Below are 8,116 nucleotides of genomic sequence, written 5' to 3'. Positions count from 1 at the left end.
TTGCTGACCTTGAAGATAAGGAAGGGGCCTGAGCTAAGGAAGGGGATGGCCTCTAAAGTTGAAAAGTGCAAGAAAATGGACTCTCCCCAGAGTACCCCAAAAGGCATGTGCTTCTGCTAACTCCTTGATTTTAGCCCAGTGAGACCCATGTCAGCCTCCTGACTTTCAGAACTGTATGATAATAAACTTTTGTGGTTTAAACCACTATATTTGTGGGTACATTGTTACAGCAGCAATGGAAAACAAATGCGTTCAGAATGAATTTGCCAGCACCAGGAGAATGTGTGGAAATAAAAGCAGAACCCCATGTAGATTCTGACATCTCAAACAGGTTGTTTAAGGTAGTGGATAGGTGACTTAAGGCATTCCTTTTCTTCTATGCAAGAGAGCACTGAGAGTTCAGATTTTGTAAGAAACCTATCTCTATGAAGTTTATTCTCTTAACCCCCAAGGTAGAGATAGAACTTGCTGTGCTTGAAAATTTGTCAGGAATATGCACACTAAGAGACAGAATATGAAATATACTGCTACTTTCTTTAGAGATTCAAATTGACAGAAAAATTACTTCTGAAAAATCCCAGTAACGGTGCCCACAGCACATGGCAGTATGTGAATGGAAGTGAAAGAAGAAAGAAAGTGAAATTGCTCAGTCGTGTCTGACTCTTTGAGACGCCATGGACTATAGCCTATCAGGGTTCTCTGTCCTTGCGATTTTCCAGGCAAGAGTACTGCAGTAGGTTGCCATTTCCTTCTCCAATGTTAACATTAAAAAATGTTCTGTGTCTTCTTGTGCAGAATGTTTAAATATTCTAGAAACATAAACACACACACACACACACACACACACATGCAGACATGTGTGCATGCTCAGTTGCATCAACTCTTTGTCACCCCGTGGACTATAGCCTGCCAGGCTCCTCTGTCCATGGAGTTCTCCAGGGAGGAATACTGGAGTGGGTTGCCATTTCCTTCTCCAGGGAATCTTTCTGACTCAGGGATTGAACTTACGTCTCCTGCATTGGCAGATGGATTCTTTACCACTGTGCCACCTGGGAACCCCATGTATAGATATAGGTATATAGATAAATATAGATAGCAAAACATGTATGTAAACTATATTGGCAGATGAATTAGGAATATTTGCCATTCCCCTTTTTCTTGACTTACAGATTGTGGACTTTATGGAGTACAATTAAAAGTTGATATTTTATTCTCAAATAATTTGCAATATGGTATATCAGGGACTCAGAATAAACTCTTATTTCCCCTGAAAGTGAGTGAGGTAATCTGTATGTTTGTACACACACACACACACACACACACACACACACACAAAGACATAAGGATATAAAGACATCTGTCAATGGAGTGCAAAAAATAAATCACCATTTTAATCAAGGGACACAAAATTCAACACTCTTCTAGGACTTAATGACAAATATATACTTTGGAAGATTTCTGGAAAATCATAAAAGTTCCAGGAAAATTGATTTAAAGACAGCTGAAGATTTTTCCAGAGTGATCTTGGTATGACGATGGCAGTTATACCAATAAAAATACAGAGGAGTCAACAAATGGACTATTATTTAGGTTACTGTTATGAGGCAAGTAATCCATAGACATTCCAGCAAAAACTGCACAGGGGATTCTCTGTTGTTGATTAGTAGCAAAAGAGCAGCATGGAAACATCTTATGACCATGTGAACAGTTGGCATATATTCCATTATGTGCTATCCTGAAAGCAACAAGTGAAAGAAAACAGCAGTGAATTTCTAAACTACAGCTTGGCAGGGGTCAATTTATGGATGATTCATCTTATGCTTGAGTAAAGAGCCAGAAAGATGTAATGAAGGAAACTATGAAATTGTAAGAACAACTTGGCTCACTTTCTTAATCTAGAGAAATTAGGATCAATGTGACCTAAATTAACTTTGGCCCTAACATTTAAGGGCTTCCCTGGTGTGGCTCAATCGGTAGAGTCTGCCTGCAATGCGGGAGAACCGTGTTTGATCCCTGAGTTGGGAAGATACCCTGGAGAAGGAAATGGCAACCCACTCCAGTATTCTTGCCTGAAGAATTCCAGGGACAGAGGAGTCTGGTGGTCTACAGTCAATGGGGTCACAAAGAGTCAGACATGAGTGACTGACTGACTAACTTAACATTTTTCTATGATTTGAGATACTCACTGAAATTAACTGGTAAATGGCACAGTGTTAGCTGTTTTGGGAAAGTTGCAGTATGATCATGACTCAGGGACAAAGTGATCCAGAAAACAGATGTCATAGGCAGCCCAGGGATATAAGAGTCAATGGCATACCGAAACAGGACAGAGAAAAACTCCAGGGGGATCTTTCTTATAAATTTGCAAAAGTGGCCTTTCCCTTTCCAAGACAGCCTCATATGGGGAAGAATCTGATCATGGGGGGTTGGGGAGGGATATGGCTTTGGCCTATCACTCTTTTTAGTATATTTGTTCCAAACATAGGGATGAAACATGAGTGATATTTAATATGGGTCATTAAAGGACACCAAGAAAATCCCCTTTTGATTATTAAGTAACACCGTGGACATATTCAAACCACTTTTTGTGTTTGATTTCCCCCTATGGGTGCCAGGAGTCCCTAGCTCTGCTCCCTACCAGATACAGAGAGGGACTAAAGTCTAAATTCTCTATCAGATGTGGTATTACGAGAAAAAAGTTACCTCTGCATTAATGAGCAATTGACAGCTTCCATGTGGTCAGAAAATTTTTAAGTTAGAAAAACTTTAAGCAAGCCTTCCTCATTTTACAGGTCGGTTCATTTAGCTCAATGAATATCTACCATTTCCAGATACTGTGGAGCTCTTGGATATTTAGGGATTAAATAAGACCCAGTCCTTGATCAGATGGAGTCTTAATAAAGTTGGGTAAGCAGAGGTAATACCTGTTATGGTGAGGTAAGAACTACATTAAATGTATGTATCGGTCAATGTTCTTAGTTCCAAGCAATAGAAATTTAATTTGGCTGATGTAAATTGAAGGAGGATGCATCAAATTCTCGTCCCACAATTGCTGAAGGCTAGAGAATCAGGCACATGGCTTGTGAAGACAAAGCAACAGCCAAGGTTATGTTATTGAATAAGTTAGTTTTTTTCTGCTAAGCCCTAGAAACCACAGTTTGGAGAACCATTACTGAGAGTTCTGGGTTCTACACTCCATGGCTCTGACAGACACATCCAGACAGAACATTGTTTTCTCAGCTGCCTCTGTTCACCTCAGGAGTGGATTCTCCTCTGTCTACTTCTTTGTGTCTCCAGTTCCTAATTCCAGGTGCCGGAGAACTGTGTCTGATTAGCCACCCTCAGTGCTTTCTCTAATCCCTAACCTCCCAGGCTAGCTGGGGCAGTGAGTCACTGGCATTTTGGCTTCCATGTTGTTGTCACCATTAAAGTATGGATGGAGTGTAGCAGATTTTAAACTCACAGTTTAATACTTCACTGTCTCTTTTAGCTTAAATAATCTTTTGGATAATTCCTTTTTTGCTGTCAGCTTTTTAGTTTCTCCTCCTCCATCTTCAGTTTTAAGATGGTCCCTAAGTGTATATAGGAAGACAGACATAACGTTATGGTATGGGGAAAGAAGGGGATCTGAAGCCATGTCATATTGTCTGGGTCCTGGCTAGTCACCTGCTAGAGAGGAGTTTGCTTTGACTCTAGTGCTTGACCAACAGGCCTTTTTGAAGTGTTGTGCAAGCATAACACCCATTATATGATCCTTACCATTTTTCTTGGGTCACAAAGCATAATATAGCCTCTTTGTCCTAACCCCCTAGTATCTGCATGTCCACTTGCCCACTTGGCACCTTCATGTTCCCATAATGAAGAATATGGTGTCAGGTCCTGGATAGCTCTCCTAGCCTGGCAAAGAATACAATGGTGTCAGCTGTGTGATTGAACACGGAGGCCCTGCACCTGATATATTTCACTTCTCAGTACCTAGGGTGCATGTGTGTGCATGCTCAGTCGCTTCAGTTGTGTCCAACTCTCTGGAACGCCATGGGCTGTAGCATGCCCAGGCTCCTGTGTTCATGGGATTCTCCAGGCAAGAATATTGGAGTGGGTTGCCATGCCCTTCTCCGGGGGATTGTCCCAACCCAAGGGTCGAAACTGTCTCCTGCATCTCCTGCACTGCAGGCGATTCTTTATCTACTGAGCCACTGTTTCAACTGAAGCCCTCTTAGAGTTCCTCTCACCCTCTGGCTTTCTTCTTTCCACACACTGGGGTGGAAAGGGCTGGCTTTCTATACTTTTATACTATCTGTCAGGAAATAACAGCTATCCATATTCTACTTAATTTTTAGGTGCAAAAAATCTTGTGGCTGCAAGTGATCATGATTTCAGGGTAGAAATGAAAACAACTTGGTTTAGCATTAACAAAATATCAACTCAGCCAGACATTTGTATAAATTAGTACAAGAAACATGTAAGGGGTTAAGACTGGGGTAAATGGGTCAGAAAAGACATGCTTAAGGAAGCAACTCTGAACTGTGTTGAGGATGAATTCCCTGCCCAATTTTGGATAGCTTGTATGCACACAGGCAGGATGAGGGGCTAGAAGTCCTTAACATATATTAGAGGACAGTTGGGAAGACTCAGTGACCAACAGTCACCTTCACTAGCGTGCCTTTGTGTCTGATGATCCATAGATATCTCACTCTGTGTCAGCAGAATCCAGAAGGTTCACTTCCTCCACAGTGGCTGACAGCTAGACTACATAGCAGAGTGCGTGAAGACTGGGAGAATTCTGTAGAAGTAGACATGTAAGGAACTAACAACTACTGAAAGAATTCCCTTCCTGGGTGGGAGAGATCAGTGATTAAGAATTATTTAAAGTCTAAAGGGCAGAGTTTTCACTTCAGAGCCATGAGATTAGATTGTAGGGGAAGGGAACCAGAAACACTGGAGCTGATCAAAAACTGTAGATGGTGGCAGGTCCATGTCTCCAACCAAGATGCAGTTATGGGACTGAGGGCCAGTCTTTGGGAAGCTGTTAGCAAGCCAAGTGCCCAGCACAGAGCAGAACTGGTAAAACAATTAGTTCTGATCCAGTAAAGTGTTCATTTCAGGTACTGACAGGGGTTAAATTGATAGACTTAGTACCATACCATTCTGCAAATAGAGAGTGTGAAAGCTGCACCAGACTAGACCACAGGAGCATTCTGAGATCAGTATTCCTCCTAGGTATTTAAAGGGTTCTTTAAATGCAAATATTTCCTGGGAGAGATAAAGATGGTATTATCCAGCTTGGAGTAAATACCTCAGTTATTTCATTCATTGGTTGTTTTATCAGAAACGTTTACATGTAAATCACTGAGTTAGTGAGTGGGAATAAAATAAGATCTTATCTTCAAATTGGAAGATAAGACCACATATATATATATATATATATATATCATATATACACACACACACACGCCAATGAAATAAGGTATAAAATCTGTTATGAGAGGGCTAGATAATATGTGAAATTTGTTAGGATAGAGAAAATAATTCAGATTAGGACAGACTGGCAAGGGCTTCTTAGAAAAGAATGTTTTTTTTTTTCACTGAGCTTTGAAAGAAAGGAAGGGTCTGAACATTTAAATTTGGGAAAATAACATTTCAGAGAGAAGAAACAGCATGGAGAAAAAAATCTGTAGGGTTTAGGGAAACAGAAAACTGTTTGTTTTGGAAATAATATAAATGACATAAGGGCAAGTTAGGTTCTGGTCAGGAGATTGGGAGATCTGTGGCAAAGGAAAGAGAATGACTCAGTTTGAATTGTGGAATGACCCAAGGGGAAGCTTCAAAAGAGCTCTGGGTGGATCAAGTAGGTTTGGCCACATGAAACCCATTTCCTTAGTGGGGAGGCAGGGAGAGAGAAAGTGCAGAAAATGGAAAAAAAAAATTATTTTGTCACCATTCTGCCATCTGCTTACTTTAGCTGAATCCTTCCATTAGGTTTTTGGGTTGAGACCAGGACTTGTCTATAACCATTTTATGGTTTATTTCTTTTTTTTTTTTTTTAATTTTTTTATTAGTTGGAGGCTAATTGCTTCACAACATTTCAGTGGGTTTTGTCATACATTGATATGAATCAGCCATAGATTTACACTTATTCCCCATCCCGATCCCCCCTCCCACCTCCCTCTCCACCCGATTCCTCTGGGTCTTCCCAGTGCACCAGGCCGGAGCACTTGTCTCATGCATCCCACGAAAATGCTAGAGTCAGATGCTGTATGAATAAATGGTGAAAATACATTTTTTAGGTTTTGTTTGTTTGTTTCTAACACCTTCCCAGTGTTGCAAAGAAGTGAAACAATTATTGCACCTTTAATTTTACCCAAGTTTTAAAATTTCTTTTTTTCTATTTTTCCTTCCAATTTTCTTATTTTTGAGTTTTGAGCAATCAGAGGTAATGCTGGAATGCACAGAAGGAAAACACAAAATCAAGGAATGGAAAGGAAAATGATAGACAATATCAACAAGTTTCATCTTGTTCACATTTTAAAATCACATTTAAAGTAATCTAGGGCATTTGGAAATTGAAGGGTAAAATGTTTCTATTATATCCTTTAGCACCTGTGAATGACAATCACAATACCGATGCAGGACTAACTAGAGGCTTTCAGGATTTACCTGGGAAGTTCTCATTCACCTGTTGCACAAGGTAATGAGGCCTCCTCTGCCCTGAATCACTGAAAGAGAATCTGGTGTGGCAGGTTGCACAGCTGAGAGAGGATTTGTTTGCATAAAGTCTTTTTAGCTCGTTCCAACAGTGAGGGCACCTTCTTACTTGTTGGCAAGCATCAAACCTTTTTTTTGTTTCCTTTTATAGAAATAATTTCATATTTACAAGTTGTTCTTAGATATACCCACCCAGTACATACATGTTTACTTTTTGCTTTGCTTTTCCACCTTCCCAGAGCAAGCTGCACCCTCTTCTCCCGGTTTCAGGTGAGAAATTTGAATTGTGGGTATTGTAGTTCTTCTCCCTTTTAGGGTTTCCGGTTGAGCAGCCTGGAGCCATACCAGGACTCCTAGTCCCAGGTGGCTCAGTAAGTAAGAGTTCAGGCGCCACATACAGAGCAAGGCACGTTTGTAAGGAGTCCTTGGTTTTGGGTAGAAAGACTTCCATTCGCTCTACCAAATAATGTTCCTGAACTGAAGAGACTGGGGTTCATTTCTGCAATTGTAAGTGCTGCTTTTAAAAATTAATTCTTTTCACTATTGATATATGGTGCAAATAGGAAATTGTGTCATTTCCAGAGCAATTGAATAAAGTAAATGTTTCTTCCTTCCCAAGGCCTTCTTGGGAAAGAAAAAGAGAAGGTAATTGATGCTCTGTGGGTTTGTGGGACATGGTTTAGAATAAATTTTAACACATAAAATAAACTAATACCTGAGACATGGCATAGGATGAAATAATTTATGAAAAGAACAATAAGACATGCTACATTCAAAGTCAGGTATAAACAACAACAACAATAGAACCCCACTTTGACTTACTTCAAATATGTGGATGGTTGAAATCCTTTGAAACTTTTAAATATTTCAAAAGGCAACAGCTGTGTTGAAAAGACTGTGGATGTTAAAGTCAGATAAAGTTAGATTCAGTGGCCCCACTTCTTATTAGATGTGTGAACTTTGGCACAATATGGAGGTAGGTATAAAACCTACCTCACTGGATTAATAGTATAAATGAGTTTTGTGCATTATACTGAATAGATGCATAGACAATAGCTACTGGAGGGTGGACTTTCTTCATAATGAAGTTTCAATTCAGCTTCAAAAACAGATTAAAGGGATAATTTATTGTAGGATTCCACTTATATGAGGTATTAAGAGTAGTCATATTCATAGAAACAGAAAGTAGAATAGTGGTTGCCAGGGACTAGGGAAAGGGGGAAATAGGAAATATTTAGTAGGTAACGAGTTTCAGTTTTGCAATTTGAAAATGTTCTAAAGATTGATTGCACAATAATGTAAATATACTTAACAGTACTCTACACTTGCTCTACACTTACAAATGATTAAGATGGTAAATTTTACATTATGTGTTTTTAGCACAATTAAAAAAAACCAGATCAAGGAGTGT

The 8,116-nt window shown here is 39.7% G+C and overlaps 1 protein-coding gene across 1 annotated transcript in view; it reads left to right on the top strand.

Annotated features, from left to right (window-relative positions):
* The first annotated feature begins 7,105 nt into the window (after positions 1–7,105).
* MACC1 (MET transcriptional regulator MACC1) overlaps positions 7,106–8,116 on the top strand; it is an 80,080-nt gene continuing 79,069 nt past the window's right edge. Inside the window, 1 exon segment of the mRNA XM_043462801.1 lies at positions 7,106–7,212. The gene's annotated coding sequence lies outside the window, so the exon portion shown is untranslated.

This window comes from Cervus canadensis, chromosome 3 (genome assembly GCF_019320065.1).
Source record: "Cervus canadensis isolate Bull #8, Minnesota chromosome 3, ASM1932006v1, whole genome shotgun sequence".
Taxonomy (NCBI): Eukaryota; Metazoa; Chordata; class Mammalia; order Artiodactyla; family Cervidae; genus Cervus; species Cervus canadensis.
The sequence above is the reverse complement of the archived record's forward strand: the minus strand, read 5'-3'. Positions and strand labels throughout refer to the sequence as shown.